At 39.4% G+C, this 11,241-nt stretch overlaps 1 pseudogene; it reads left to right on the forward strand.

The window, feature by feature from the left end:
- Positions 1-5,983: 5,983 nt before the first annotated feature.
- Positions 5,984-10,369, forward strand: LOC122110027 (annotated as a pseudogene).
- Positions 10,370-11,241: the final 872 nt, after the last annotated feature.

The raw sequence follows: 11,241 nt of genomic DNA on the forward strand, positions 1-11,241 counted from the left end.
GAATAAATAATGGGGGATGGATGGGTAAATTGTTGAATGGATGAGGGTAGGTGAGGTTGATGAATGAACTCTTGCTGAAGATGAAGTGATTCATATTGGCCATGACAACTCTTTGCTCTGCATCTCAGACATGGTTCAATAAGCTTTTCAAAGAGATGGGTCAATGATTGAATCTTGTTTTCTCTTTTCTATTTTAGAAACAAAATTTTTTAAAGTGATAGAAGAATCAGAATGGGTTTGTTGGCTAAAACAAATGTCACATTTTACAAGTGAAAAGTTCTGTCTCTCAGGTGAGGACTGAAACTGGACTGAGGAAGTGAGAAGATTAATGTCAATGTTTCTGCACAAACACTTTCTTCATGCGTTTTCATTCCCTTGCTAACGTAATCACCCCATTAGCTAAAATCAAGGCCTTGGGTCAGGAACAGCATCTGAATGTTTGAAAGATAAAAACCTCAATGTCAGTTTGTTTGGATCTTGGAATTATTGTTTAGGTTTTCAGGTTTTGAGTGACCCTACAAAAGTCCGCCCGAGGAATCTGCAGTGAGAGCAGGTCTGATGGCGTTGTAGATAAAGTACTGATGAAAATCAATATTTGGAAGTCTTAACCCTAACACAATCTCAATATTAAAAAAAATCTCCTTGAGGATAATTTAAAAGTTAAATTGAATATAATGTTAGAAGCAGGATGCTGGATGCCATTGGTTCATACCTATAATTCTAGTGACTTGGCAGATAGAGATTGGGAAGATGGTGGTTCCAGGTTAACCAGGCTAACCAAGAAAGAATTCACCAGTGGAAGAAGCTGGACACGATAGGAGCTCCAATCATCCAAGCTGGGATGGGAACCCTAAAATAGGTGGACTGTAGTCCAGGCCCAGGCCCAGGCAGAAAATGAGACTCATTCTCAAAATAACCAGTTCACAAAAAAGGCTAGAATCATGGCTCATCTGTATAGCACCTGTCTGGCAAGTATGAGATCCCAAATTGCAAACCCCAAAACCACAAAAAAGAAATAAAAGTAACTATAAGATAATACTATTTTTCTCACAAGTGTTCTTATCTACCAGGTCATCAAATGAAAATAAGAAGTGTCAAGATTATTTGTAAACGAGAAAGCTTACATATGGACTTGCTTTCTGTTTATAGCTTTTGATTCTGAAAACCACACCGTACAAAGTAGTTTTATTTTATTTTTAATTTATTATAAAGGTGATGAACAGGAGGATACACCAATCAGATATGCACAAAGTAGTTTTAAGACACAGTAGCGGGAGAAAATGAGGGCGGGGGTAACAGTGTTCCAAAAGAAATGTACTCATAGATTGGGAAAATGGCTTAGCAGTAGAGTGCTTGCCTAGCATGCATGAAGCCCTGGGTTCAATTCCTCCATACCACATATGCAGAAAAACCTGGAAGTGGACCTGTAGCTAAACTGGTCGAGGTCTAGCTTTAAGCACAGAAAGGCTCAGGGACAGAGCCCTGACCCTGAGTTCAAGCCCCAGGATCAGAAAAGAAAAAAAAAAAGTACTCATTACCTTTACAATAAATAAATAAATATATGAATCCCATTCAACAACAACAACAACAAAAAGGAACAGCAGCTACATGATTTGATCTTAAAAGATATTCTTTGGCTACTAAATGGGCCTAACCCTTGGGTTTGGCTTCCATCACTCAGCACTCAGTTTCTGAAGCTTACATATCATGGGTGTCAATAGTCTCTTCCTTTTAGTTTCAGAATAGCAGAACATGGGATAAATTCACCACAGCTATCCATTCCTTGTTGCAGACACCAGGGTTGGTTTGGCTGAGACAAATAAAGTTGTTATAAAACTTTTCCCAAAAATATTTTTCATATTTTAATTTTTCTTGCGTAAGTCTAGGGAGCATAATGGTTGGGTCCCATCCTACGGTAGGTTTTGGTGTATTCATTTTCTAAGAAATTGACACGCAGCTGTCTAAACCACTGTACAATTTTACATTCTCACTGACAATGCAAGGTCCCAATAGCTCCATATTCTCACCAGTAGTTGATGTCAGTCTTTTACATTTGTAGCCATTCTAATGCGTGTGTAAGGACATTTTGTTGTGGGTTAAATACGCATTTCCATCATAAATAATGATTAGAGCACTTTTGATATGTGTTTTGACTGTTTCTGTATTGTCCTTTATGGAATCATTGGTCAAATCATTTTCCAGTTTTCCAATTGGGTTGCTTATCTTTATGTTTTGAGTTAAATACCTTCTATGTATACTCTGAATGTACATTTTCTGTCAGAAATAAGAGTTTTAAATTTTAATGAGGCTTATTTTATTTATTTTTATTGTAAAGGTGCTGTACAAAGGGGTTACAGTTACATAGATCAGCTAATGAGTACATTTCTTCTTGAACAACATTTAATTTAGCTAAGTTTAGTTTGAGAAGAGTTTAATTGATGGCCCTGAAGGTTTTACAAATTTCAAAAACTATTCAAGCTTCTTCAATAACACTTATCTGTAGTAAGCAAACAATCTACAATAATTGTTTTACACATTAGCTAAAATTCTGAAATTTGAATTCACTTTGCTTTAGTCAATGTAATAATGAGCTGCTTTGTTGTGGTTGGTTGCATTTATGATATGACATGACTTGGTTAGTTAATCCACTTTTAAGAAAGCAGAGCTTTCAGCTAAGAATAAATAGCTCATAGGTTGAGGTAATACCCCACAGGATTTGGGAGTAGCTGTCAAAATGGGGGTGGGGGTGGGGATTTGATTCCCATTTTGAAAGGGGTGTCATTGATCACAAGATGTATTCTATTCATACACTGCTTTGTTAAATGGCAATTCCTTTGTCCAATTACTTAAAGATAATTTAAAAAGTTGATTCACATGATAGGTTAGGTCTCAACCTACACAGAGACATAAAGACAGGCAAGGTGATGAAAACAGTCCATTCCAATGGTTAAACTAAGTTTTAAATAAAGATTTCTATAAAGAACAGCTTATGATATTTTTAAATATTCTTTCTGCACGCTCTCATAGAGTGATACTTCCCAAAGCCATGTTATTTTATCCATCATATGGTAATTAATAACAACAGGATGTCAGGGCTGCTATTTTCAAATTCCAGTCAATTCTGCCCTTTCCCAAAGAATTTCTTTTTCTATCTTGAGAAAATAGTTGTTTTTTTTTTTTTAAAGAGAAAGAACAACTAGTAGAAGGGGAAAGGGCAAAAGAAGTCTTTCTTATAAAATTAAATCTTCCTTAGCAGAGACTGGCATGTTCTTAACATATTCACACACGAATCCCCTCCAGTTATATTGCAAAAGCCATGCAAATAATAATTGTGGCTAAGTGCACTACACCGACAGTCAATATTGTATTTTTCAAGCTTGTACTCATTATTCTTTATGGTATTCATGCATTTTGTGAAAGATCAAAAGATTTACATATCATATGGAGTGCTTTAGGGAATAACTTGCTGAGTACTTTAAATGCACAATGCTCTGCAGCCTTTTAAAGACGGATTTCATTTCTCTCTTCTTTGTGATAAAGAAATAACAAGGTAGAGCTAGATGTCCTCTCTTAATATAAGAAAATGTCTACTTTTAAAATATAAGATAAAAGTTTGATATTTTTTATCTGTGATTCCAAGCACAATTTTGTCTTCCAAAAATAGTGAAGTGTAGCTTTTTAAAAATACAGGTGTTGAAAAAACTCCAACAAATTCTTAAGCAATCTACTATCCACGCGTGGCATGACTTTCATTGGAGTTATTAATGAAGAGGACTGATGCAACTATCTGAAGACACTGGTTGGGAAGGCTTTCAGGGAAATAAGAACAGGGCTTCTTAGCCTGTATTCTCTAAAGCCTGAGGGTAAAATATGGTAGGAGGAGCTAGCAGTGATCATTTTTTTCAGTGCAAATAGATATTAAAACATAAGAACCTTGTAAAAATAGAGGAATCTGGCTTATTGACCCCAAATTTCCTTTGTCTAAAATGGCCCAAATAAGAGATTGAAAGATGGAGGGACCAGTCCAGGCCTCTTCAGAAAGTGATTGATGTTTCTTTTACCCATAAAGATATCACCAATACTAGCAAGAGACAGTTTTGATATGAACATAACCACTTGAAGGACAGTGTTTCTCAAAAATCCGCCCTTAGGAAAAATATGAGCACTGGAGCTCTGTAAAAGGTGTGCATTCATCCAAAGAATAAATAGGTACAACCAAAGCAGAAGAGAGAAGGCTAGAGCCTATGATGGATCAGGATCATTGTCCTGCCTTTGTATTGGCAGGGAACACTGTTGGATGGACTGTACTTGGATGCTTTTGAACCCAGTCAAATGCCCAAATACATGGGCGGAAATGTAGACATGCACAGGAGATAACGTGGAAGGGACAATCCAGAAAATGCATTTGGGCAGGAAATGAAGTAATATCATCCCATTAAGCCATTTGGTACAAGGGTGGAAGCACTATTCCATTCGTTTCAGTCATGGTGTTTTCCCACCACAGAATGAATGCTAGTAGAGAGTGTTGGATGAGTGATAGAACCTTCTTGAGAAGCCCTTGGCTTCCTATTGGGGGCAGGTGAGGTCTTGCTGAGGAAGCCAAAGAGTATATTTATTTGGAACATTTTATTTTACTCCAGAACAAACTGAGGAAAAACTGTTCCTTAATGAAGCAGAACAGCACAGAGAATGCTCTTTAAATATTTGCTCAGATAATATTTTCTTATTCTGAAGCTATAAATCTGGCAACAGAGACAGGTTAATAATAGCAGTGATTTCTATGGTTGTTTGAATAGAGACTCCATGTTTCCAAAGGTAGCAATCAAATAAATTCTGACAACCTGTAGCATAGCACCATACACAGATTGCTAGGTGTGCTCCATGAACGTAGAAGATCAAGGTTATGCTACTTCCTCCTGCCTCCTAGAGGGTCATCATACACATGATATAAATATTGCAGAGTCAAAACATGGGAAATGTCATTATCCTCAGCTACAGCTTCAGGAATATTTCAAAATCCTTGAATGGGAATTTCAGCTTCTAAACCTATTCATTTCGGCAACTGCATAGAAAAATGTTACTCAATATCCTGAGATATTTTAAGATCTGCTCTTCAAACCCCTCTTTGCCGTTTCAATTCACAAATGAAGACGGAGGGCCAGGAGGGAGCATAGTGAAGAAGATCAGGAAGAAAAGTTGATGGATTCATTCATCCTCCTTCTCTTTATCCAACAGCTTGTCTCAATAAACTTTCACATTTCAGTGAGATTAGTAAGTATGTTTCATGAAATTTGAAAACATTTTTCAATTTCAAACCTGATATCGTTTGTTAATAGCCTTTAATGAAATGGTCCTTTTAACTAAATATCTTTCTAAATCAGTTCATGGGTTTTTCTAAGATCTTGCTTGTTTGAGTTTTCCCAACACAGGACATTGCATCTTCACACACTTTCCTTGATGTCTTTGGGCATGTAAAGGTGTGCATCTGCCTCACTGGCAACAATAGCTTACCACCTTTGCAATTTTCTTTGATAGAAAAATGTCACCATGCCTTCGAGCCTCCAATCAAAACCACCTTCTCTATGAAGGATTTGCCAAATCTTTTGTCATAACTTTGTTTCCTCTCTTCTTCTTAATATTGTCCCTACCAAAAGACGTCTACAATGTAGTGAGTTTAACACCCCGAACCTGTCTGGGTACTCTTATACTGAGAGCAAATTGACCCAGGTCTTGATTGTGTGGCTAACTTAGGAGAAGGCTGGAGAAAGAGCGACCCTCCAAAGGAAAATTAGGGTGTTCTCCTCGGAAGAAAAGGAGGAAGTCCAGTGAACGTTTACAGAGAAGTCCTAACTGGGTCTCAAAGGCATGTGGCTGAATGCAAAAAGAGCCAGTGTCAACGTTTCTGTAGTCTTTACATCAATTCTCAACAGGTCTTCTCAAAGAGGACAAAATTCTGTAGATAGAGAGCAGACCAGCGGCAAGCATGAGCCCAACAGGAGCTAATGATAGAGGAGGGGAAAGGAGCATGAAGGAGATGTTTGCAGTGATGAAATATATGATTGTGGTGGGGATTCAGATCCAAGTTCCAAAGAAAAGATCATGTGATCTAAGAAAATCTCATGGGTGAGCCATATGGTGGCTTTTCAAGAAAGCTACAGGTTGATATTCTTAAACTAGAAAGAAACCACCACCATCAACTCAATTCAGCAAGTAAATCTATCTTATTATGAGATTTACTAATACTTACGACTTAGAAGGGAGATGCTTTTGTAAAAGGATTGGCACTGGGATCATATTAATTCCCATTTATGAAATGAATAAGGATATGATATGTGTTTAAGGATCAGAGCTCGATATTGCGAACATGGCCACTGTGTAAATAATAACATAAAAACTGGGAGGTGAAAAGAGATGAAATGACATCTACATCTTATTGTGAAAAAAAACAATTAAACTTCAACAAACCCTACAGTATCTCTCTTTTTACCTCTCATTAAACTAAAGAAAAATGATATGCAATTAAATTGTGTTTTGTTAGAAATAAGTTTCAAGAGCCGATATAGCTGTATATACCTGTAATTCCAGTACCCAAGAGGCTGAAGCAGGAGGATCGTAAATTCAAGGCAAGCCTGGCTTATAGAGAGAAAAGAGAAAAAGTACAAGATTTATGTTTCTTGAGTTGAATAAAGTCAAATGGAATAAAGTCTTATAAAAAGATTGGGTTTCTCCCTTACTTAAAAACTCTGATAGCAAAGTGGCCACAGTTACTACTTTCTAGGTGGTAGACTAAATAAGATACATGTGCTTTTGGTTTTGAAAAAGACAATGAGCAGCTAGCTAGGCAGCAAAAGAAGGCTTTCAATATCTGAAATTCAGTGTTGAAGCAAAACTAAACCAGGGGAAACAAACAGCTCAAGAGGACAAAAAGTTGAAGTTGAAGAAGCAGCAGGATTCAGTTTTAGGGTTCATTTTTCTGTACCACTCTAAATCACTTCCTATTTCTCAGTAGCCAACCTATAAGCTCACAGTTTAAACCACAACCTATAAGTTCACAGTCTAAACCACACAATCACTGTTTCATGATTTGGACTTTCAACAAAGAATGTGGTTGTAGGGAATTCCTCAACCCTATACTGACAGAAAGGGATATCTGTGTGTGCTTCTGTTAATATGGCGTGTTGTCAGCTTTCCACTGCTGTAACGAAATGCCTGAGATAGCCAACTTATTAGGACAAAAAGGTTATTTTAGTTCATCATTTCACAGGTTTGAGTCCACGATCACTTCATGGCATTGCTTTTCTACTTGTGGTAGCCCAGTCCATCACGGTGGAGGTACCCAGCACAGGAGGTCCGTCTGCCTCATGGCAAGTGTGCAAAGAAGGAAAGCGGTTAGCATCCTACAAACTCCTTGAAGGGTATACCCCCAGAGATCTCCTACCAAGCTCTACCTCCCAAAGATTGGATCACCTCTGAAGAGTGCTGAACTGAGGACCAAGCTTTCTAACATATGAGTGGATCTTCTAGATCCACTCTATATCATGCACTATCATTTTCTACCCTAGGCAAACACTAGAGAGGTCTCCTAATGGAAAGAGTGGAAGATGAGCAAGAAAGTGTCCAACAAGCTGAAAATATCATCAAGATCTCAGTAGAGAAATCTGGTTACAGAGTGGGATTCAGAACAAGAAAGTCGATTTCAGATACCACCCTGGAGGATAGACATCACATCCCCTTGCTGTAAAATGCTGCGATGTCTAGGAAATCTCTGGCTTAAAACCCAAGCACCATGTTACAATGAGCTTCCTGCGAAATGCTGTTACTACTCAAACACAACCTATGTTAAGATTCGCTTCTTGCCATTACTTCCAACAATCCCATTCTTACCTTGTTTTACCTTCACTGGCAGGTGTGGTTTCTTGGGCCTAGATAAAGGTAGAGAGATCAGTGGCTTGATCATGGGCTTGGCCAGGATTTGTGTGAAGCACAACCTTCCATAATCTGTATCCAGCTACAAAGTAGGTGAGTGCAGAGCGGGGCTGTCCTTTTGGGGACTGGAAAGATGGCTGATGCGATCTGCTAATTGGAACAGCTAACATCGATTGAGTACTTAATGTGGACCTGGGACTGCACTAAATATTTGACATTCATTATCTTCCTTAATCCTTGTGATCTCTATTATTTTCATTTTATACAAGAGAAAATTGAGGATTAGGGAAGTCAAGAAAGTTGCCTGGGGTTATGAGGTCACCTAGGTGGATGGCAAAAGACCCCCAACCCCGGTGTGATTGGCTCACACATTGTATATCCTTGCTGCTGCTCTGCTGTTGCAAAGAAGACTAAGTACAACTGGTGAGAAGATCGGACAAACTTCAATAAAGCAAGGCAGATTGTCTTTTGGTTTTAAACCACAGAATGACTCGCTTTATATACTATCGGCAAATGTCATAATAGCAAAAATGAAATATAAATCCATGCCTAGCCACTTTAAAACAATACAATGAAAAGAAATATAAATGCATTTTATAAAAATGCATAAAATATACCAGACCAATAAATTTATGTATGAGACAGAGCTATTGAACATTTCTAAACTCATGAGTGTTTGGAATCTGTTTAAAGATAGCAGATAGTAGATAATGCAAAACCCATTTCTAGTTTGCTTTAATATACGTGGGATGTGCTTCTATTTTCAGTGTTGCACTTGCTATTGAATGCTGCTTATTTGAACTACTAAATCAGCTTACTAAACCTGAGTAATTACCAACTTACTGAAGTTGTGGAGTAGCTAAATGTTAAAAAGAAGCAAGAGAAGGTGGAGTCATGGCTTAAGTGGTAGAATGCCAGCTTGCCAGTGGGGAGGAAAAGATGCATTGAGAGAGCATGAAGTCCTGAGTTCAAGCTCCAATACCAGCATAGAAAAAGAAGGAGAAGAAGGAGAAGTAAGATTGGGGCTGAGCTGGTAGTAATACCAGTTACTCAGGAGGCAGAGATAGAAAAATGAGGTTAAAGGCCATCCCTACAAAGTTGGTGAGATTCTATCTCAAAATAGACAAATCACACATGAAAAACATCCCAAGTCAAGCATGGTTGTACACTTCTATAATTCCATCTTCTTGGGAGGTTGAGATAGGAGACTTATGGTCTGAGGCTGACCCAGGCAAAAGTGCCAGACAACATTGAAAACAAACTAAAGCAAAACTGAGTGTTCTTGCTCCATGTTGCAGAGGGTGGGGGTTGGTATGGTCACATACTGGCTCTGGTCTGGACTGTGCACAGCCTCTCTGAGACTTGGATTCCCTGAACCTCTTCAGTGCCAGATTTCAGGCTGCAGGCAGCTGGATAGCAGCAGGAGATCAGAACCTCTGGATGGACTCTTCCGGGGAAGCTGTGGTAATTTGCAGCAGCTGGACAGTGCTCCTCATTAACATCTGCCCGTCAACACAGTCATGACCATCAGTTCACTGTGGCAGCAGGGGGCCTCAGCTCCAAATTCTATCTAGAAAAAAACACCTGGATCCCAGACTTCCAAAGGCTTTGAGACAGCAAGCAGCATCATTTCTTGGCCTAGTGCACTTCTAGACAAGACATCCCTGCCCATTGGGATATGTCACTGGGCATAGGATGCCCTTGAGGATCCTGTGCCCATGATTCCTCCCCCATCAGGCACAGACAGAATCCCCTGGAAGCCCGTGAGTTCAGGGTGCAAATATCAGCACTAACAAAGGCAGAAGCAGAAGAGGCTAGCCTATCCTCCACTGCCACAATCCTGTTCATGGCCACTTATGGAATTGAAAGGTCCTGGAGGCAAAGGCTACCCATGTCATCATGAATTCCCTGGTCACACAATGGATTTAGGGGAACATCCAGCATTTTGAGAAGTGCTGGATACACACCCCATAAGGACTTCATCGCTGAGGAAACTAAGTCTATGCGAGTGGCAGAAGCAATCCACAAACGAAAGCTGCAGATTGGAGAAGAGAATCAGCCTGCATCAGCCCAGTCCTTCCCAAACAGCAGCCTTTACTCCTCACCTAAGCAGAAGCACAGAGGCTGAACCACCTCTGCTTCCTCCAGAGCCTTACCTGGCCCAAAACCTAGCCTCTTGAATCCCAGAAGTGGGTGATAAGGACAGAAAATTACCAGATAAATGGGGCCTTTTCGACCTGACCCCTCCAGAAATCTGATTATAAGGGTTTTGCCACCCAGACCTATAGAGAGGCTCAGAAGTCCTTGCTTGTGATCTGATCCATGTCCAGGTCACTCAAATAGCTGAAGATCCAACAACCTTCAAGTCATCCAAGATGGATGGCCCAGAAATAGAAGGAAAGATTGATCAGCCCCGACTCATAATCTCAGACCTTGTGATTGAATGTGCTCTTGTCCATTGGATTCTAGAGAGCTTTCTGTCCTAGGCTTTGCCATTAAAATGGTGTATTTCCACAAATACTTTTAGACCAAGGCTAGAGCTAAGACTTAACTGATTTTTAGGCAACATTAGTGCAAAGCTCGTTCTGTGTGAAAGATATCATTCTGTTCTGTTCTACAGTTAAACCTCTAAAAATAGTCAACAATGATGTTTGCAGGACCTCATGACCTATTTTTTGTATCATTTTCCTGAGGCAACCACCTTGATCCTTGATGTCAAGGTCAATAATATCTATGCTATACCCACATCTAAGCTTCTTTTGATTATTTCCCCCCGAAACTAGGACTCAAACTTGGCATCTAACACATTTGCTCATTGGCCAGAGCTCTACCACCTGAGCCACACCTCCAACTCCTGATTATTTTTTGCCATGATCAACATGAGCATTGACAAATCATGGCATACAGGTGCCCACTTGATTAGTTGGAACCTCTCTGGCCGTTGTGACTGTCAGTGCTGTGTCTGTGCTGTACCCTAGTAGCCAGATCCTGATGCGTTTGGGCTACTGCTATTGGAGGACACTTCATTTTAGATGCCACAGGATAAACACCAGGCTTACATATATTTTCCTGCACTTGAAACTGAAATTTGGCATCAACTTGGTTGAAAACTCCTAAGGAAGGAAATTGAGTACTGATTTGGTCTTGATAAATAGATGTGAATTATTTAACGGTGCTAGACATCTACCAGGGCTTCATGCATGCCATGCAAGTGTTGGACTACTGACATACACCTTGCCTCCCAGATCTAAACTTTTTCAGAGTACAGAACATGGTAAGTACACTTGGGTCATAGCCCAAAGGTTCATGCACAAT

The sequence above is a fragment of the Dipodomys spectabilis genome, unplaced genomic scaffold (genome assembly GCF_019054845.1).
Source record: "Dipodomys spectabilis isolate Male_0828 unplaced genomic scaffold, ASM1905484v1 ptg000073l, whole genome shotgun sequence".
Taxonomy (NCBI): domain Eukaryota; kingdom Metazoa; phylum Chordata; class Mammalia; order Rodentia; family Heteromyidae; genus Dipodomys; species Dipodomys spectabilis.